The sequence below is a fragment of the Ochlerotatus camptorhynchus genome, unplaced genomic scaffold (genome assembly GCF_037179485.1).
Source record: "Ochlerotatus camptorhynchus isolate MF236.1 unplaced genomic scaffold, CSIRO-AGI_Acam_v1.1 ptg000330l, whole genome shotgun sequence".
NCBI classification, from domain to species: Eukaryota; Metazoa; Arthropoda; class Insecta; order Diptera; family Culicidae; genus Ochlerotatus; species Ochlerotatus camptorhynchus.
In genome coordinates this window covers 16,208,004-16,230,221 of record NW_027040818.1, presented here as the reverse complement: position 1 = coordinate 16,230,221, position 22,218 = coordinate 16,208,004, and the positions used below count along the sequence as shown (strand labels likewise).

The following is a 22,218-nucleotide window of genomic DNA, read 5'->3' as shown; positions in this document are numbered from 1 at the left end:
CAAACACACCGTAAAGGTGGACAATTCATAAAGGAACTCACCATTTGCTTAGAAAGCACATATAGAGGACTCAATACAAATAATTCGGACTTGTGCCCAGAAAATGAACCCTGGCGATCATGGGGTGAACCTTTGGAAGATGGCAACTTCCGGTATGTGAAAAAGTGTAAAATACTCCTAAATGTAGGCATTTCCGGAACGGGGACGACCTGTAGAGGCTAGGCATTTTGGAATCAAAGAAGGCGATTTCCGGTTTGTGAAAAGTGTTAAAACCGCATAGTGTGTACGGGGACGATGTCTAGAGGTTGATAAATCGATGACTGACGCCAGTTGGAATCCAAAGATTTAGGACGACGTGTAGAGGCCGTTTGTGAACACCCTTTGGGGATCCAAAACTCCGTTAGTTTCTATCCAATGGATTGGTCTATTCACATAATTGTCTACTCCATGTCTATATGGATAATCCGGAAGGTTACTCAGTGGCCTCCAGCAGGGTTACTTCCACTCACTTGCTATAAAAAATGTTATTCGGAATTATGAGATGGTATAATGATAATTAATACTTGTAAATTACAAGAAGAGGTCGTGAAGTATATGTTTGACACATCAAATCTGTCAATATTGCTTTTAGTGCGTCACAATCAGCGACTTTACGACTCGTGAGCGCTCACTCTGAGTGAACGCTCACGAATCATAAGATCGCTGATTGTGGCGCTCTGAAAGCGAAATTGACAGGTTTTATGAGTCAAACATATGCTTTACATCCTCTATTTGTTACTTATAAGTACAAAACATCATTATATAATCTAATGATTGCATAATTCCTAAAAACATTTTTTTATAGCTAGTGAGTGGAAGCAGCCCTGGCTTCCAGTGCTCATTTTCCGGTCACAAGTCCGAATTCATTCTAGTGCTTTCGAAAAAACCGCAGAGCTGATCACTTTTACGTTTGTTGCGGGTTTCCAGGAGGACCAGCTAGTGCAAGGGCAAAGCTAGATTTCGCTAGAAGATGGTCGGTCATTTATTTGCTCAATAATTTTCCCAAAGAAACCAGGACATTATCTTTCTAAATGTACTTTCAAGTAAACCAGTTAAAAGAATGAACTTCACATCTCCGAATGTTGCAGCAGCATTTGAAAGAACTGGAATATCTTATAGAAATGCGAGTATGATTTTGGAAGCAATAATTTGAAGACAATCACACGACGATCACACATCTGATTACGCTATAAATTATTAGACCATTCGCCGTTCCCGTATGAAACATCGGGTGGCGCTGGCGAAAACAGTAAATATTTTAATTTTGTTCTAAGATTCAAAACTTCTTAAATTCTAAAATTTTAAAATTCAATACAGAAAATTAAATTTTGATATGTTACATAATTAGTCCCAAAAATCATTTTCCACACGGGAGAACATGTCTCCGAACGATTATTTAAAATAAGCCCCACCCTACTGTAATAGACATAGATTTAATAATGTAATGATACTAGGCCAAGCTAGGATACTGGAAATAGAATGTCATTCATTTTCAACTAATCAATGGAACAAGAGGTTTTATTTAGAGCTGCTACAGGAACGATGCAGGAAAGATTGTGTTTTGCTGTGTGGCTAGCTGCGTGCACGCTGAGTAGATAGAAAGAAGATTGATGATGATTCTGAAGATTTCCTGCATGAGCGATGGAAGTAGATGCAAATGATAATTTTTCGAAGATAGATTCGCTAGTGTGAGATTTTTTAGCATCTAGAATTGAGATTTAGCTGTGTCGCCTCTCTCGCGTTTTGGTCACTTTCCGGTTGACCCAAGGAGCGGTCACTTATTTTGCGCCAAAAATTTTCTCAGTGTGCCACAAGTGTGTCAAGGGTGCCACGCTGTGCCGAAAGTACCATGTCATTTGGAGGCGAACCAGCCTAAGGCTGAAAGCCTCCTAAATAAAGCTAAATAATAATAATAAATAATAAGTACCATGTCATCGGACTATTTTTTTTTTTTTTGTGAATAATTGTATGTTTGGCAGCCCGTTATTTTGACAATTCAAATGTTTTTTTGTACCTATTTAGCTGTTTACATTAAACCGGGAAAACTATGTTAGACAACCGGGATTTCAATTCTTAAATCCAGTGGCCACCCGAGGGGAAAGTGGGAAGTGATTTTTTTTAACTAGTTCGTTTATTTGGAAGGCTCAATCGCGTTAGCTTTACGGAGCTGATACTTCATTGTTCTTTCTTTGTAACAAAATTCTTTTAATTCTATGTCTAGTAGGAGTTGGGCCGAATACTCGCGGCTTACTTGAGGTTAGAGAGGTACATTGTCGAAGGATAGAATCAGAGGAGGAGCTTGGGGTAAGGTTTCGTTGTCTCAGCAGAGCGTTGTCACCAGTATGAACGGTAGTGCGGTTCTAGTTTCGTCTGGAGTTCGACCGGCTAGGTTGACCAGTCGGCGACGATGAGACTCATCGAGACGGGGGGCAATACATACTATTAAAGAGAGACAAGTGGGAAGTGTTTGCCAAGGGAAACGAACTTCGGCCGATGTTGGCTGGATTTCGGAAGTATTCGGTGAAGAATGTTGATCTAGATCTTACGAAAGAAATTCGCTGGTTGTGAGTATCATACGAAGAGTATCGGAGTGTGCTTCTGCTGTAGATGGTTGGTGGAATGTAGATTTTGGGTGGGAGAAGAATAATATATGCACAACTTATTGAAAATATCAAGAAGCAGGTGCTGCTGGTTAGCTATGAGCGATCCGAGGTGCGATACAGAAAGTGACATTATATAAGAGAAACGGTGGATAATCCTGAATCATTTAAAACTATCGACTAATAGCGGATGAAATCGGATAATATCGGCAAGCGCCATTTAATTTTCTTTACGAATAGTTATTGAAATCCGTTAAACGAAATGTTGAATGGATTACTTTTGTCCCCCCTCGAGGCCACCCTGTACTACATAAATTCAGTGAGCACAAAATGTAAACGTTTCATCCGAATACGACGGAGACAGTTTGGACGAGCGGGCGAATAGAATCTTTACAAGTATCTGGAAATTTATTAAATTTTTGCTTGTGTAGTTTAAGCACCGACAAACCGATAAGACGCTTAATTCTGACTTATGCCTGAAAATCGTAAACGACCGATTTAAATGTGCAGCGATCCGAACTGTCAAACCCATAGGATTTTATTTATCTAGATACAAATAATTTGTCCAGAATAGATCAGACACGAACCAATTCATAACTTTTACATGCGGGTTCATGGTTTAGCTGAATATTTCCCGCGAACACGAAGCCAGATGTCAGTAGTGTGCTTTTGTTAGAAATTTTATTGTTTTTGCTATGGTCATTCATGTTGGTTTGTCGGTGGTTTAAGTGCATTCTTTACACCGACAAACCGACATGAAACTTGAACTTAACTCCTGATCGAGAATCCATAACGGCCGATCCCATCTGTCAAAATCATAGAAATGTTGTATCTAGATAAAAATGATTTGTCCGAAATAGATTAGACACGAACCAACTCATAAATTTTGTACGTGTGTTTGTGGCTAGGATAAAGATTTTCCGAGAACACGGTGGCAGATGTATGTTTTGTGCTTTGATAAGATTTTTTTTGTAATTTGAATAATCATTCTTGCCGGTTTATCGGTGTTCTTTATTCAAATAAATCATATACTTTACAGAAATCCAGCTACTGAAATAAACCTACATTAGAGAGAACATCAATTTGATTCAACCTGGGATAATTGACAGCATCCCTTTAAAAAATGAAAAATCGTCACTAGTATTTTATCTTCATCGGCAAATCCTTTTTTTTAGTTTTGGTCATTTTCCGCATGACCATAAGTCACTTTTTGGTCACCTCTTTAAAATCATTTGGTCTCTAAGTCACTAATTTTTCGTCATTAACCGCTTCCAGTGCTGTAATAAAGAAAACCAACTAATAAAGTCCTAATAAAAAATAATAATTTTGAGATAAATAGGATCGCGAGTTGTGCATCTTTGCGCTGAGCTATCTTGCTGTAAATCAGTGTTTGATTCAAACAAAGCCTACTTTCATTGGCCAAGAATATAATGCTCCCATTATAACGAAATTAACCTTAAATGATGAAACATACACAACATTATGATTAAACTCGGTTGTTTTCCGTCGGTATTGTTGGTCGTGCGATATCAAATTGTTTCCAAATTCATCAGTACTAAAAACTATACCAGTGGTAACGCTTTATGATGATACTGCAGTTGTAAGTTTCAGTGAATTTTTAGGTCAAGCTTCCATCGATTGCAATTGACTATTTTCTATCATCCACAGACTATTGTCCATGTTTTTGGCTGCAGTGATTCCGGCGGTCATAGTGGATTCATTTTACGGCAATACATATATAATTCAAAACGTGAAATTTACCAACACGTCTCGTTTGAAAATTCCGTCCAAAATTTCAAAATTGATATTTATCAAAGTGACATTCCTAATTCCAACCTGTCAACTAATCGGCCATGAAGTTAACGATATCCAGTTGGAAAGGAGCACCTCTCAAACATTCTGCCTAAATCCATCGGTTGAGCGACTTTTCATTATATATTGTAATATTTCCGAGATTGTCATGGCTAGTCAGATAGAAAATGAATCATTTAACATTACTGACATAAATATTATTAAAAGCCCCATCACGTCTTTACCCAGCAAAATCAGTACCCTCAAGAAACTACGCTTTCTATACATCAATGGTGCCAATCTTCAGAGAGTGAACTTGAGTGCCCTAAATGATCTGAATAACCTCATGACGATCGACATGATAAACTGCAACGTTTCCGAGGTGTTTGCAGATGGACCTGTCGGATTATCATCGGTTGAATATATTTCTCTTGAAGATAATTCAATCAAGCGTATTGACATGCACCGTTGGAACATGCCAAGATTGAGACATCTCTATTTGTCACAAAACCAACTGAATGAATTTCCTGTGTTAAATCGATTCCCTAATCTAACCGTGGTTGCGATGCCGGACAATTTCCTCAATACTGTGAACATGAGCCAGGTGTCCGGTTTGGAAAATCTTTTTAGATTAGATCTGTCCAATAACCGTATCCTCCATCTGGACGCATCGGAACCTATCCATCTGCCAGCTCTGTATACATTGAATCTTGGTAGGAATTTCTTGCAAAATCTGAACCTATCTGCATGGAATGTTCCAAGCCTCTGCAGTTTACATCTTGAAGACAATCTGCTGCATGGAATCGATGGGATCGAATCGGTCGCTGACAGTGTCATGGAAATCTATCTCTCCGGTAACCTGTGGAGTTGCCTTTGGCTGAAAAATGTAACGATCCAGTTGAGGGCCAGTTGGAGAGATGACTGTACTCGCGACTGAGAGACGATCCATGGTGCAGCAATAGGTCACTGCCTGGAATGGACACGATTGAACTATCTCCATATACAATTGTGAACATCTAGTCCGGTAGCTGTCAAAATCTCATACATAGTCGAAACAACAAACAAACCTATACGGATGACGGGTCATCAATATTTGAAAATCAAATAGCGAATTCGTTTATTATTCAGTTCCAACCTGGATCGGGTATCAAGGTTGGGCCTGCTTGTTTTCTGACAAACGTCAGTTCGATCGTTTGTTTTTAAAACCCAGCTCAGGTTGAGGTTCGCACTGACAAATAGTATCGCACACCGATAATAAACGAATTCGCTAAAAGTGGTTTTCTTTTTTGCGGTGTAGCTCTAGAGTGGAAAGAAGAACGGTCAACAGTAAATTGAAAACAAAACAAAAACCCAATTAATCCACCTACCGGTGACAAATGCCTTTCTCGTGTAATATTAAATAGCTTCATTTCATACTCCGGCAACTATGGCTGGGGCACCCGGAACATGGCTTAGTGTTTAATAAATGGTGTAGAACTTAAGATTGATAAGTTAGAAGTTCAGGTTGGGTAAAATCATTTCAAAGATAGATTTAGTTTTAATTGGTAGGTGAGCGTTTTAGTAGAATAACGGTATGCCTTATTACGATGTTCTTCTATTTAATTCTATTACTATTGTATCGCATTTTCCTTCACAGATGCACTGTTCACTTTCACTATCACTATGTATCGAGTCTATGACTAGAAACGGAAAAAGTAAGTAGTAAACGAAACACGTATCTGTCATAGTTAATTATTAAAATGATAGTAAAACTGGATAGTTAGTAAATTAGTGAAAGTGAATGTGATTCAATAGTAGTATAATTAAAAGGAAAAGAAACGTAGTAATTTAATTGTTTATGTGTGAGTTAATGGCGTATTCTTTAAGACTTTTAACTTATAATTATCATCCCGCACACAGCAAAGAATATTGTAAATTGATCAAGTTAATTAATGTTGTTGCAGCAAATGTGTCAGAAAGTGTTGGGACTTGATCATTTTTAATTTCAATCGAATTTAGTTTGTTTATAAAAAAAACTATTCACCTAAAGAATGTTAACGAAAAATGAACCTTGTACAATATGCTATACTTAAATACAATAATGATGTACTGTATTTGTTTTGATGACACCTTCTTGACGAGACTACATTCGTCTTCTTTCCATAGCTACAACACGTAAAAGTAAAATGTGTTGCGAAAATGCAACACACCTAATCTTGCCTTTTGCTAAATCAATTATACAAACCGGAGCCGGTGGTGTAGTGGTAAGCGTGACTGCTTTCTCACCCCAATGGGTCTGGGTTCAATCCCAGCCGAGGTCGGTGGGAAGTAAAGCCATAGAGGTAACTCTAAGACCAGAAGGTCCCAAGGAAACGTGCTCAACTTTTTGGCTCAGCTCTGGTACCCTCTTCGGTCCCAAGCTAATCGATGCACCCCTCGAAAAATAGGAAAATCCACGAACCCCACCTTTTATCTGTCAAACTTTCATAGCGAATAAAAACAAACATAGTGTAGTACTAGAATTTCGACTAGCATGGGGTACGCTTATAGATGTACTTGGGACCAATAGACTAGTCAAGTAGTGAGCCAATTTAAAATCGTTAGTTTCCACCGGTTATCGTTACCCAATTCAGTCTCTTTAGTTAACGTGTCAGAAATCCGTCCAGACAGATGACGGAGAGCTTAGTTGTCAAATTGAAATGAAAATAAAAAAAATAACAAAGCGGACCGTGAATGCTATACGTGTGAGGTGATAAACCAACCGATTTTCTCTAATTAGAAGGATTATTGAGTAGTATATAATTATAGCTAGTATACAGATAAACAAATTAATAGTAATGCTGATGCAATTGGAGTAACTTGCCTTGTTGCTTAATCAATTATGAATTCCTATGCTAAAATAAGGTTAGGTTACGATCTACTCATACTCGCTTAAACTAGCTAATAAGTGAAGTAAGTAAACTTATTCTGAGACCACAGGATGACCTTCCGGAAGATCCGGAAAAGCCATAAAAGTGGTCAATTGAGGAAACTGGTCTTAAAGTCCTGCAGTTTTTACGAAAGCACTTATAGAGACTCATTAGAATGAATTTGGATTTCTGACCGGAAAATGGAGCCCGGGGTCACGGGGTAAACTTTCAGAAGATACCGAACAACAGTGAAAGTGGTCAATTCATTAAACTGGGCCTAGATCTCTGCGGTTATTTCGAGAGCACTTATAGAAGACTCATTAGAAAGAATTTGGACTTGTGATCGCAAAATTGACCCCGGGGCTACTGGATGACCTTCCGGAAAATCAGGAAAAAAAAATGGTCCTACAAAGCACTTCTAGAACTCATTTGAACGAATTCAGACACTGGAATCTACTGGGTCAGCTTTCGAAAGGTCCTGAATAACAGCGAAAATGGTCAATTCATGGAACTGGGCCTAGAGAACTGTGTTTTTTTTTCGTATTCTAGAAGACTAATTATAATGGATTCGGACTTGTGACCGTAACCTTCCAAATAATCCGGAACATTAGTAAAAGTGTTCGATTCATAATATTGGTCCTAGAGCTCAGCGGTTTTTCTAAAGTACTTCTAGAAGACTCATTAGAATAAATTCGGACTCGTGACCGAAAAATGGACCCATGAAAACCGTAAATTGGTCCAAGAGCTCTGTGGTTTCCTTGAACGCACTTATAGAAGACGCACTATAATGAATTCAGACTTGTTACCAGAAAGTGAACACTGGAGCCCGCTCGTTCGTCTGGAACATTCGGAACAACCTTAAAAGTGTTCAATTCATAAAATGATTTCTAGAAGACTTATTAGAATGAATTTGGACATGTTACTGGAAAATGGGCCCAAAGGGCCACGGAATAACTTTTCGAATGGTCCAAACACACCGTAAAAGTGGTCAATTCATAAAGGAACTCAGCATTTGTTGAGAAAGCACATATAGAGGACTCAATACAAATAATTCGGACTTGTGACCGCGGGTGCCACACTGTGCCGAGAGTACCATGTCATCGAACTGATTTTTTTTTTTGTGAATAATTGTATGTTTGGCAACCCGGTATTTTGACAATTCTAATGTTTATTTTATTGTATATCAAACCATACGAGCTGTCGAAGACAACCCAGACCGAGATGGGAGATGACAGGTGGGTCGGAACTCACGGTCTCCCAGTGTTGGTGAGTTCTTTGCCGTTAATGTTCACGAAAAGTTCACTATTTTGCTGTACAGAAATTCATTCAATTGTGGATTTGGACAGTTTTTGACCTGAAAGTGTATGCTGGTCACAAATGCCGTGCCAAACTGATTTCCTACGCAATTAATCAATCTTTGATGAGAATTTCGCTAATAAACACGAGGAGCATTTCTTATAGCAAACTTGCCATAGCAAAATGGACATGGTTCATTTAAATAAATAAACTAACACTTCTTCCGACTGTGGCACCTCTCTTACTCGCCTAGAACCCTGACAGCCATTGAATGTTAAATAAGAGCTTATTCAGACAAAAATAAGCTTCTTGAGCTAAAACAAGGCTTATTCAATTGAAGATCAAATCAAATTGTTTGTTGGGAATGGTCACGTCAACGCCAGATCAACAGAATGGGCAGAAGATTTGATCCACGGAGAGTACAGCAAACATTACACGCCTGGTGAGGAACATTGGGAATGCACTCATTGAACATTCTGCACCGGGACATCAAAGACGAGGACGTTATCATCGATCACCATTTCCATATCAAGCTGAATGACTTCGGATCGGCGACGTTCGTGCAGGAAGGGCCGAGTACTGCAGTCCAGAAGTGTTGGTAGGCAACCGCTACTTCTGCCCTGAACTGAAAATGTGGGCTCTCCCGTTCTGAGATCCGTTGACAAGAATCCCAAAACTCGGATCACCATCCAGGAGCTACTGGAGGCGGAATGGATGACGCAGGGAATCAATTCGCCACAGTTCAATTTTCCCAAAATCGTCCCCTACTAGCCGTACGAAATCAATCCGTAGACTGTTACTGATATTCGCTTCATTTCTCTTATACCTACTCGTTCATCGTGTGCGACGGTACTCGGAGCATCGGTATCTCAGCAAAACTCTTGAATGATGTGGATGCCCACGTAAAAGGAAATCGTAAAGCATGCTCGGTGAATGACGAGTGTGAGTGTCGATGCACCACTCAAACCTTCGGGCTACGTGCTCTTCTTCTCTTCGTCGTTCGCATCGCGAGCGGTGGAGAGCGTTCTGCGTATGTCGTTTGTGAAATCCCAAATCCACCAGGAAATCACCCATTACGTGGGCTGCCGTCGCTGTCTCGGGAAACACATCTTACCTGCTTAACACTTGCACACTTTGTGAATGCTTGCGTCCAAACGGTAGCAGTTCGATGAAGTCGAGTCGACACAGAGAATACGCAATATAGAGTGGCACACAACTATGTCGACTGTCTCCACACATTCCCCTTCTCCTCCCGAGAAAATTAATAAAATATTTAAACATAATGCACTTCTTGCACGAAAGAAAAAAAAACATAGTAGCCCGAAATTTTATTTGATTGACAATGCGATCAACAAGATACCACTTTGCAAATGGATTTTGAAGCAAGAAAAACCCAGTTTTATCCGAAGTACCTCTCTACTGGAAGATAAATAAAAGGACAATCACCATAATCAGAAGAAAAGAAGATATCGTGAATAAAGAAAGCAAATGAATTTATTAACAATGGTAAAAAAAACTTCAACACGAGTCACAACATCTTAATTACTCCACTTCTTCCAGATTATGGAGATCTTCCTCTGCAGAACGGACGTATTCAGATAGATAAGATGGGGTTTGTTTTTCCCTCCTTGGTCGCTGAAAGCGATCATCAACAGCATAATCATCGGAAGTTGAGCGCTGCACTGGTTCCTGCGTAATCAACGGTTTTGATTCTCGCCATTGCTGAACTTTCTTGGTCTGTGACACGTGACGCTTGATTTGCTGACCCTCGGGATCACACAGGACCAAGCTACCATTACGTTCCTCCATTACGGTGTAGCGTTTTGTACCAAATCTACTATCGCCTTTCGATTTTGATTGGCGTTCTACAACTACCGTGTCTCCTGGCTTCACTCTACTTATCCTAGCTCCACGACGAACGTCCTCTCGTTCTTTGGATAGTAACTTGGCTTCTCGGTCTCTCGCATCCAATAAGTGCTCATCATGATTGGATTGCTCGTGCCGGAGGAGAGGCAAACTACGCTTGATTTTACGACCTGACAACACTTCCTCAGGTGGCAATTTAGTGACAGTGTGATCCGCAGCATTATATGCTTGTACCGCGGCTTGTAGTTCCTTTTGATAGCTTTTACCGGTTGACAATGCAGTTGACATGGCTTTGTTCACAATTTTCATGAACCCCTCTACCAATCCGTTCTGCTGTGGGTAGAACGGGGTCGAAAAAATAGTTTGGATACCGCGTTCAGAACAGTAGCGCGCGTAATCCTCTCCGTTGAACGGAGGCCCGTTGTCCGATTTCATTGCTCGTGGAAAACCTTCTCTATCAAAGATAGCATCCAGAACGGCTTTGGTGCATTCAAACTTGGTTGATTTCAACGAACGAGCAATTGCGTACCTAGACCTGAGATCTATCACCACTAAAATTAATATGCCGCCAAGCTTAAGATACGGCCCATTAAAATCAAGTGCGATGGTATCCCAAGTAACAATTTCCAGTTGAAGAAACGCTTTCGTTTTGATTTTGTTCAGCTGCATGTTGAATAATAATTGCACAATGTGTTAACCACAACTTTTATAAAACCCTTGTTTACACTGGTTTGGAGAACCTATACAACTGCAACACAAAGGTGTTGTCTAACGTATTCAGTAAAACGTTTATCCAAAATCAATTTCTTGTTGAAGAAACGCTTCCATTGTGATTTTATTCAACTGCATGCTGAATAATAACTGTACAATTTGTTTATTACAACTTCTGTAAAACTCTTGTTTACACTGGTTTGGAGAACCTGTTCAACTACAGCATTATATGTATACGCGGTATAGGAGTAGAAGCAACTTTTATGCAACGGTTATAGATACATATTAAACTCAAGCTTTATTATTTTGGTGAAAGCTCTTATACAACGTTTGTAGACACTTCTTGACAGCTGCTTTGAAATTTAGTAGAGAGTAAACCTGAGAGGCGTTTGTTGCACTCTTTTATGACTCCTAAATAATCATTGTACAGCAAGCGGTGAAAAGCGTTTATAGCACTTTTCAATGACTCCTTAACAACCGGATAGAAGCAACTTTTATACAACGTTTATAGATACATATTTAAAGTCAAGCTTTATTGTTTTGGTGAAAGCTCTTATACAACGTTTGTAGACACTTCCTGACAGCTGCTTTGAAATTTAGTAGAGAGGAAACCTGAGAGGCGTTTGTTGCACTCTTTTATGACTCCTAAATAATCATTGTACAGCAAGCGGTGAAAAGCGTTTATAGCACTTTTCAATGACTCCTTAATAACCGTTGTGTAAGTACTCACAATATTCACAGATTAAAATTAGTTTAACAATTGTCGTGGTACGCCAAAATAATTGCTTGTACAGTTTTTATTAATTTAATTTATTTGTGCACATTGAAAAAATATGTAATTATGCCATAATTCACATTCTGTGATCATGGAGGAAGTAGTAACAAGCATCTGCTTAATCTTTGATTGATATTCTTTCAATTAATCTCTCTAATCATTAATTGAGAGAATTTATCTAGAAATGTTATCGTTGATTATATGATATATTTCTTAAATTAATGTTTGCATTTATTAATAACACCTATATATAATTTACCTCTACTCCACCAAAGGTTTCTCGAAGCAAGATTCGAACTCATGATCCCGGATTGCCAGCCGCTTCTGTTTCCATCTGCTCTATTCTTGAATACATATTTTGATCATATGAGAGAAGTATATCAAGCTCATCTTGAGTAACTTCTCTTGCAGTCGAATAATCATTGCCTTATAATTATATAAACATGCCTATCACTTGTGCTATTTTTAGCAACAAAATTGTGGTTGGTCGAACGTAAACAATCATTTAAGAGTGCTCCAAGCAGCTTTTGAAGCTTTTAACCAAATGGCAATACAACTACATTCTTGTACAACTCTGGAAGCTATTATTCAACGTTTGATCAACTCAGGTGTTGTATAAGAGCTCCCAATGGTTTGTTTTGATGCGTTTATTCCACATCCTATATGGCTCCTGTCAAACAATTTAACCGAACGTAGACAATCATTTAAGAGTGCTCCAAGCAGTTTTTGAAGCTTTTAACCAAATGGTAATACAACTACATTCTTGTACAACTCTGGAAGCTATTATTCAACGTTTGATCAACTCAGGTGATGTATAAGAGCTCCCAATGGTTTGTTTTGATGCGTTTATTTCACGTTCTATATAGCTCTTGTCAATCAGTTTAACTAAGGTGCTATAAAAGTTATCGTAGGTCTTATAAAGCATATGGGTAAACCGAACGTAAACAATCATTTAAGAGTGCTCCAAGCAGCTTTTGAAGCGTTTAACCAAAAAGGCAATACAACTACATTCTTGTACAACTCTGGAAGCTATTATTCAACGTTTGATCAACTCAGGTGTTTTATAAGAGCTCCCAATTGTTTGTTTTGATGCGTTTATTCCACATCCTATATGGCTCCTGTCAAACAGTTTAACCGAACGTAAACAATCATTTAAGAGTGCTCCAAGCAGTTTTTGAAGCTTTTAACCAAATGGCAATACAACTACATTCTTGTACAACTCTGGAAGCTATTATTCAACGTTTGATCAACTCAGGTGTTGTATAAGAGCTCCCAATGGTTTGTTTTGATGCGTTTATTTCACGTTCTATATAGCTCTTGTCAATCAGTTTAACTAAGGTGCTATAAAAGTTTTCGTAGGTCTTATAAAGCATATAGGTAAACCGAACGTAAACAATCATTTAAGAGTGCTCCAAGCATCTTTTGAAGCGTTTAACCAAAAAGGCAATACAACTACATTCTTGTACAACTCTGGAAGCTATTATTCAACGTTTGATCAACTCAGGTGTTTTATAAGAGCTCCCAATTGTTTGTTTTGATGCGTTTATTCCACATCCTATATGGCTCCTGTCAAACAGTTTAACCGAACGTAAACAATCATTTAAGAGTGCTCCAAGCAGTTTTTGAAGCTTTTAACCAAATGGTAATACAACTACATTCTTGTACAACTCTGGAAGCTATTATTCAACGTTTGATCAACTCAGGTGTTGTATAAGAGCTCCCAATTGTTTGTTTTGATGCGTTTATTCCACATCCTATATGGTTCCTGTCAAACAATTTAACCGAACGTAAACAATCATTTAAGAGTGCTCCAAGCAGTTTTTGAAGCTTTTAACCAAATGGTAATACAACTACATTCTTGTACAACTCTGGAAGCTATTATTCAACGTTTGATCAACTCAGGTGTTTTATAAGAGCTCCCAATTGTTTGTTTTGATGCGTTTATTCCACGTTCTGTATAGCTCTTGTGAATTAGTTTAACTAAGGTGCTATAAAAGTTATCGTAGGTCTTATAAAGCATATAGTTAAACCGAACGTAAACAATCATTTAAGAGTGCTCCAACAGCTTTTAAAACTTTTAATCAAATGGCAATACAACTACATTCTTGTTCAACTCTGGAAGCTATTATTCAACGTTTGATCAACTCAGGTGTTTTATAAGAGCTCTCAATTGCTTGTTGGGATCCCAGACGGTTTTGGGAGCAAATGTTCTCTGCATGGGAGTTGGTCTCTCTGGTCTTCCATTGACCGCACAAGAGACACATGATTTTACCCACTTCTCTGCATCGCCTGCCATTCCTAGCCACCAAACTCGCCTGCGCAAAATACTTTTAAATTTGGCCTCTAACGGATGACCTGAGTGAGCTACTTCCAAAGTCTTTTCCCGAAGACTATGTGGTATAACGGCACAACCACTCTTGACCAGGACTCCGTCAGCATAACTGAGATCATTTGCAATAGCTTTATACCTCAATAAGTTTTTCGACCATTTCCCCGTCTCTAACGAGGAAATCACCTGTGGGTGCAAAATTTCATACAAATGTATGTTTCTATGCAAAAAATTAAACAAAAATAATAAAAAGCCAAAACAATTACCTGTTGAAGGGCATCGTCGTTCTTCGTCGATTCTCGAATTTCTTTTTCAGTGAGGAATTCAATGGAACGTGATTCCAAATGGCAAATTTCCCAAGGGCTTACTTTTTCGTTGAAGGCCTCGTCATCACCTTGGTATAGTCGCGACGATGGATCTGCGATATTTTCACGTCCTCGAATGTATTCAATGTCGTAGTCGTAGGGGCTAAGTCGTAAAGCCCAGCCATCAGCCCTTGTCAAAGCCCTTTTTGATTCCTCCCGGGATCTATTCAGGATAAACGTCATTCCCTGAGCATCTGTGCGTAAAACAAAATGTCTCCCCAGCAAAAAATAGGAGAAATGCTCCACTGCCCATACTGCGCTTAAAGCCTCCCGCTGATTCTGGGCATACTTTCTTTCCGTTACGGTTAGTGACTTTGAGGCGAAACTTATGATTCGCGATGTTCCAACTTTGTTTTGTTGAACCAATACTGCGCCTAGCGCGTGTGGTGAGGCATCTGTATAAAGGATGGTAGTATCATCCTCCGAGAAGTATCCTAAGGATAACGTTGAGTGTATGATGCTATCCTTGACTAGCTTGAAGGCATGTTCTTGCTCCTTACCCCAGCTCCAACTTTGAGTCGTTACCACAGCCCACAAAGGGCTAGATATTTCGGCGAAATTCTTGATGTACGGGCTCACAAACGAAGCTAATCCTAAAAAACTTCGGAGCTCTGATGCTGTTGTAGGCTGACGAAATTTCTGTACATCTTTTATTTTCGAAGCCTCGATGTTGAAACCCTTCTCATTTAGCTCGTGTCCCAGAAACTTAATATGTGTTTGATCGAATTCGCATTTGGAAGTATTGAGCGTAAGGTTGTTGCATCGCAAGAGTTGTAAGACACGTGCGACCGTTTTCCTAAGCTCTTCTATGGTTTTGGCGTATATGAGGATATCGTCTATGTAAATAATTTTACTTTCGACGTCTTTGAGGATACGCGTCATTTCACGCTGGAATATCTCTGGCGCGCAGTTCACGCCGAACATCAAACGTGTAAAGCGAAACATTCCGTTCTCTGACAGGAATGTGGTGAGATCTCGGGAATCCTCACTCAATTCGAGATGATAGAATGCATTGGAAAGGTCAAGTTTTGAGAAGAATTTTGCCCCGTTCAACTTTACCTTCATCTCATCAATCAGCGGCAGTCGGAAGTACTCCCGCTTGATGGCTTTGTTTGGGGCCCGCATATTTACCACCAAACGAAAGTCATCTTTCCCTTTTGGGACTGCAGACATACCACTAATCCACCGTGGTGCAGATGTAACCTTCTCAATTATCCCTCTTGCTTCCATCTCTTCGAGTCTCCGTCGGGCTCCTTCGCGATACGCAGCGGGAATGTTATAGTACGCGTTTCGTACAGGTGGTATTGAGTCATCGACGCTAAACTTTACCTTGACGTGCGGCATTTTTGGAAATACTCCAGATTCTTCGCAGCTATTAATCGAAACTCCTACTTTCAGAAGGTTCATATCACTGGCTGTTACCCTTCCAAGCAAGGATCTCTTTCCCTCCTTCACTACGAGAAAATCGGCAGAAACTAATGGTTTGGCGAAACCAACTGCTTCGATTGTAGCCCTGAAACCACACTCAACCAGCATGGGTTTGTTGGTAGCGTAAGCCTGTAGATTTTTGTTAGTTGACCCAGCGCTTGGAACGAGATCTGCTTTCCCCATTTCAAACTGACTTTGCAAACTGTCCCAATCGCTACCTCCAATGACGTTCACATCTGCTCCGGAGTCAATCAGAAATGTGATTGGGATGGATGAACCAACACGACAATCGACAAGCATATCTTGGAGAGAGAGAGCATTGATTTGCTATAAACAAAAGGAAGGTGTAAGACATTGTGTTTAACTAAATGTTAAGTATATTTCCGAATATGAATAAACATATTTAGTTTATTACCTGATCCTTGCAATTCTCATTGGGAGGATTTCGAGTGAGACCTTCGTCCTTGACCACATTAAGGACCTTACGGCATGCTGCTGCAAAATGTCCACGTTGGCCGCAGGAATTGCAGTTCTTATTTATTGCTGGACATTCGGTGCCTCTGTGCGATGGGCGGAAACATCTAGAACATCTATTACGACGACTCGATTGTGTCCTGTCCGCGTTGAATCTCACACTGTTCTGGAACCTTTTTGCTGGATACTCGATCTTATACTGATCTTCCGCTCTTCGCTTGTGCTGGACTTGGGACCTTCGATACTGGTTGCTGAACACGGCCACGGCGTTAGACTCGATCACTGATGGTGTAGTTTCGGCATGGAATGCTTCCGCACGAGTCGCTGATTGAACGATGTAGTTCGAATCGTAACCGAACGTACGTGCCGCTTTCCTGAGTTCCGGATCACGAAGACCTCTCAAAAGCTGGGTCCGAACGAAGCGGTCTTGGTCATCCGGGCTGTAACGACACAGGCGTACCTTTTCCGTCAGTCGTGCGTGAAAGTTAACCGCAGATTCTCCCTCTTCTTGTCGCATACCAGAGAAAGCTTCATGTTCTGCTGCGGGGTCAGTCATGGATTTTAGGTACTGATCGATGTTCTTTACGAAAACTTCAAAGCAACTGTCATCCTCTGAACTTGGTCGTAGCTTGGCCGCCCGAACGATACTCTTCAGTTCATCACCCATGCACAGCAGAAGCAGTTCGACACGACGCTTTGGGTCCTTAGCATTTGACAGTGAAGCTGCCATTTCAAAGTCTTCGATGAAACATGTCCACGCTTCCCACATCTTGGTAGCCGGAATGTTCTTCGGGAAGGGTTTAATGTTGTCCCAACGGATGACGCCTTCGCTAGTGACTGTAGGAGACACTCTTGGTGTGCTGACAACACTGGTTATAGGGCTTTCCACTTGAGCATCGTCACGAATACCACGAAGCTCTCTGATGACATTTTCCAACTCATCGATTCGCGCCTGCAGTTGTTCTCGGTCATCTGGTTGGACGGGTGAGTAATAGTCGGCGTATTCGTCATTCATTTCGTTGACTAACTCTTCTTCAGTTCCAGTATGGCGAACGTGATGCGTACGTACATATCTCCCGTTACCGTTAGCTTCATCGTAAGGCGAACCGTCCAAGTCACTTTCATTGACGACCGGTGGAGCACGTACATACTTTCCAGCAGGGAACATTTTGGTTTAGTATGGTGTTGCTTCGTAATCTGTTATAGAAATAATAATAATAAAGTTAATCTGTACTGTATGTACTGATACAGAGGTACGCGCTGTCAGATTTTTTTATTTGTGGCTCTCACAGCCCATATTGATTCTGTATGTGTACACGACGGTTCTTGCGATTCGCTTTTTCGAAAGTAATCCGGTTTTCCCAAAACCGAAAGTAATTCAATTTTCCCAACACCCAGTGTTGCTCTTTCACCTAATACAATTCCAATACTAAGCGGTCCTCCCAACTCGCTGCTACCTTTATCGAATTCAGCGGCCTCCCAACGGGCTTGCTGCTTTTTTGTAACTCTTTGAGCTCACATATTTACAATATTAACGGTCTTTTAAACTCGCTTTTTTTTATCAAATTCAGCGGTCCTCCCAACGCGCTGCTATTTTTTTTATATTTGTGACTCCTTAAGTGCACATGTTTAAAATATTAAGCGGTCCTCCCAACACGCTTTTTTATCAAAACCAGCGGTCCTACCAACACGCTGCTACTTTTTTCCCTTTGTGACTCCTTGAGCTCACATGTTTACAGTATTAAGCGGTCCTCTAAACTCGCTTTTTTTTTATCAAATTCAGCGGTCCTCCCAACGCGCTGCTATTTTTTTCATCTGTGACTCCTTGAACTCACACGTTTAAAATTTTAGGCGGTCCTCCCAACTCGCTTTTTTAATTCAGCGGTTCTCCCAACGCGCTGCTACTTTAATTATGTGTGACTCTCTAAGTACACATATTTACAAAACTAAGCGGGAACTCGCTTTTTTATCAATTCAGCGGTCCTCCCAACACGCTGCTTATTTCCACTTTAGCATCCTCGATGCGAAAATTTCTCACTTTTTCCGAATGATCAACAGATAGCAGCCATCTTGTTTTCTAACTCAAGGTTTTTTTTCGTTTTTTTCGTTTGAGCGTCGCAATGGGTGATTTCCTTTCGGCAAAATTAAGGTTCGATTGATTTTATTTTTACAGTAAAACTGCAGCTAGAAAACCTGTTACGGTCGCCAAATGTGAAATCCCAAATCCACCAGGAAATCACCCATTACGTGGGCTGCCGTCGCTGTCTCGGGAAACACATCTTACCTGCTTAACACTTGCACACTTTGTGAATGCTTGCGTCCAAACGGTAGCAGTTCGATGAAGTCGAGTCGACACAGAGAATACGCAATATAGAGTGGCACACAACTATGTCGACTGTCTCCACACATCGTTAGTCTTCATGACGATGCGTATTGAAATCACGAAGAATTAAGCTGGGGTTAGACAGGGCAACTCAATTGATCAAGTCAGTTGAATTCAACTGACTTGAACGCGAATTGAACGTGTAAACCATGCCATTCAACTGACTTGATCAACTCACTTGAATTGAAAAAAAGTTGAACCAGGCTCAACTTTTCAATCCAATTTAATTCAACTGAGTTTATCATTTGACTTGCCTAGTTTAAACCCAGCATTACTGTAATGATGTCGCACGAAGCGTATTGGCGCTGACAACGTCTCTCCGTCGGGAAGCTATTTTTTCTCTTACGATGTTTCCCATTAATGTTTGTGTAAATGAAACAAAACATATTCCCTTTTGCACTAGCTCACGTAAACCCACTATTAAAATCAAGACACTCGTCATCACAAGCAACCACACAAACCCCCCAGTTCATGAACGATAATAGCAATGATGCTCTTCATGGAGAGGATCAATCTCAATCCGGGTGTATTCTTCTACGAGAGGCATCGCTCGCGAAGAACGATTGTTGGGATCGTGTTGCTGGAAATTTGAAAGTGAGTGACCCATGCTCAATGGGTGCATGTGGTTACTCAGTAAATGAAGGGAAGGGTGGGAGAAACGAAATAATACTAATTGCTTCGTCAATATAAGCGATCGCACACGAAAAATGAACTGCACGCACATTGCTGCTGTTCTTCTACCGCGATGGGAAAATAATCCGACCATCACTTCAGCGTGATAATCAGTAACATGCACATATGTATCTGCTCCAGCCAGACGGGACTGTCCACATCGCCTATTTGTCGAGCTCTACAACAGGCAATGCAAGTGAATGTGTTTACTTCAAATCCGTGAAACATCTGGAAGTCAATAAAGAAGTGCACTTCCCAATTCCGTGGCCTCTTGCGTTGCTCCGGTTGCGGATCATAGCAGTAAGGACGAGTTGGATGCTCCGGTGAAATTATTTGTTGCGGATACCGAAAATTGTTTCTGTCAACAATCAAATTTTGACACATCCTCAATGCAGTGATGCCAGTTATTTTAAAGATCACAAAAAATATGTAGCATGGGCGCCAAACAGTGCCAAGAAGTGAGCCATGGTGTGCCCTACTGTGTTTTTGGCACACTGAGTGACCTACCCCTTGAGTTGACCATAAGTCAATTTTTAGTCACCTTTATAAAACTATTTGGTCTCTAAGCCACTATTTCTTGGGCACTATCCGGCTTCCAGCGCTGTAATAAAGAAAACCAACTAATGAATCTTAATAAAATATTTAATTTTGAGATAAAATAGGATCGAAAGTTGAGCATCTTTGCCTTTTTAGTTATCTTTGCTGTAAATCAGTATGTGATTCAAACAGAGCCTACTTTCATTGGCCAAGAATATAATGCTCCCATTATAACGAAATTAGCCTTAAATGATGACACATACACAACATTATGATTTTACAAGGTTATTTTCCGTCGGTATTATTAGTCGTGCGATGTCAAATTGTATCCAAATCCATCAGTACTAAAAACTATACCAGTGGTAACGCTTTATGATGATACCGCAGTTGTAAGTTGCAGTGAATTTTAAGGCCAGACCTTGCATCGATTGATTATTATCTATCATCCACAGACTATTGTCCATGTTTTTGGCTGCAGTGACTCCGGCGGTCATAGTGGATTCATATTACGGCAATGCATATATAATTCAAAACATGAAATTTACCAATGCGTCTCGTTTGAAAATTCCTTCCAAAGTTTCGAGATTGATATTCAGCAATGTGACATTCCTGTTTTCAACCTGTCAACTAATCAACCGTGCAGTTAACGAGATCCAGTTGGAAAGGAGCACCACTCAAACGTTCTGCCTAAATCCATCGGTTGAGCGAATTTCCATCAAACATTGTATTATCTCCGAAATTGTGATCGCTAGTCAGATAAAAAATGAATCATATAACATTACTGACATAAGTATTAGGAATAGCCCCATCACGTCTTTACCAAGAAACATCAGTACCTTTACGAAGCTTAGCTATCTATACATCTACGGTGCCAATATTCAGAGAGTGAACTTGAGTGCCTTAAATGATCTGAATAACCTCATGACGATCGACATGATGAACTGCAACATTTCCGAGGTGTTTGCAAATGGACCTGTCGGATTATCATCGATTGAATGTATTGCTCTTGAAGTTAATTCAATCAAGCGTATTGACATGCACCGTTGGAACATGCCAAGATTGAGATATCTCTATTTGTCACAAAACCAACTGAGTGAATTTCCTCCGTTGAACCGATTCCCTAATCTAACAGTGGTTGCGATGACGGACAATTTCCTCAATACTGTGAACATGAGCCAGGTGTCCGGTTTGGAAAATCTTTTTAGACTAGATCTGTCCAATAACCGTATCCTCCATCTGGACGCATCGGAACCTATCCAGCTACCAGCTCTGCATACATTGAATCTTGGTAGGAATTTTTTGCAAAATCTGAACCTATCTGCATGGAATATTCCAAGCCTCTACGGTTTATATCTTGAAGACAATCTGCTGCATGGAATCGATGGGATCGAATCGGTCGCTGACAGTGTCATTCAAATCTATCTCTCCGGTAACCTGTGGAGTTGCCTTTGGCTGAAAAATGTTACGATCCAGTTGAGGGCCAATTGGACAGATGACTGTTCTCGAGACTGAGCGACGATCCATACCCAAGTAATAAATCTAGAGCTGCTTAGTTTTATTTGAATTTTATAAAGGTTTTATTGCAGCAACAACAATTTTTATTGTTTTTATGACGGTCATACACATTGTCATAAAAAGTGAGGCATATAAAATACTATAAGCTATCAAAAAACCCAAATAAATCATATTATAAAACCAACTGATGCTGATGCTATTAAGATTTATGAAAGGTTTTCCAATTGCTCTATAGTGTCTGATAAAATCAATTTGCTCTCATTAAACCCAAAAATCAATCCCAATATTGATTTATAAGCAGCCACATTAAAACTAGTTGGCTATGAAACAAATTCCAACTTGTCAAAATTGTAAACAACCAGTGCCACTAAAAACTTTCTCCATCCTGATTTCATGAAAAAATCAATAATACTGGCATTTTTAAGTGAAATGTAGAGTGCCACCGACTTGGCTACTTCCCCTCGTTCTGTCATCCCTATTCGGAAACCTGGGAAGGATCCTTCCTCTCCTTCAAGTTACCGACCCATCAGCCTTCTCTCAGGGTTATCC

The 22,218-nt window shown here is 40.0% G+C and overlaps 1 protein-coding gene across 1 annotated transcript in view; it reads right to left on the bottom strand.

The window, feature by feature from the left end:
- The window catches only part of Csgalnact (Chondroitin sulfate N-acetylgalactosaminyltransferase), a 288,310-nt gene that overhangs the window by 180,403 nt on the left and 85,689 nt on the right, over positions 1 to 22,218 (bottom strand). The gene's annotated exons all lie outside the window — the stretch shown is intronic.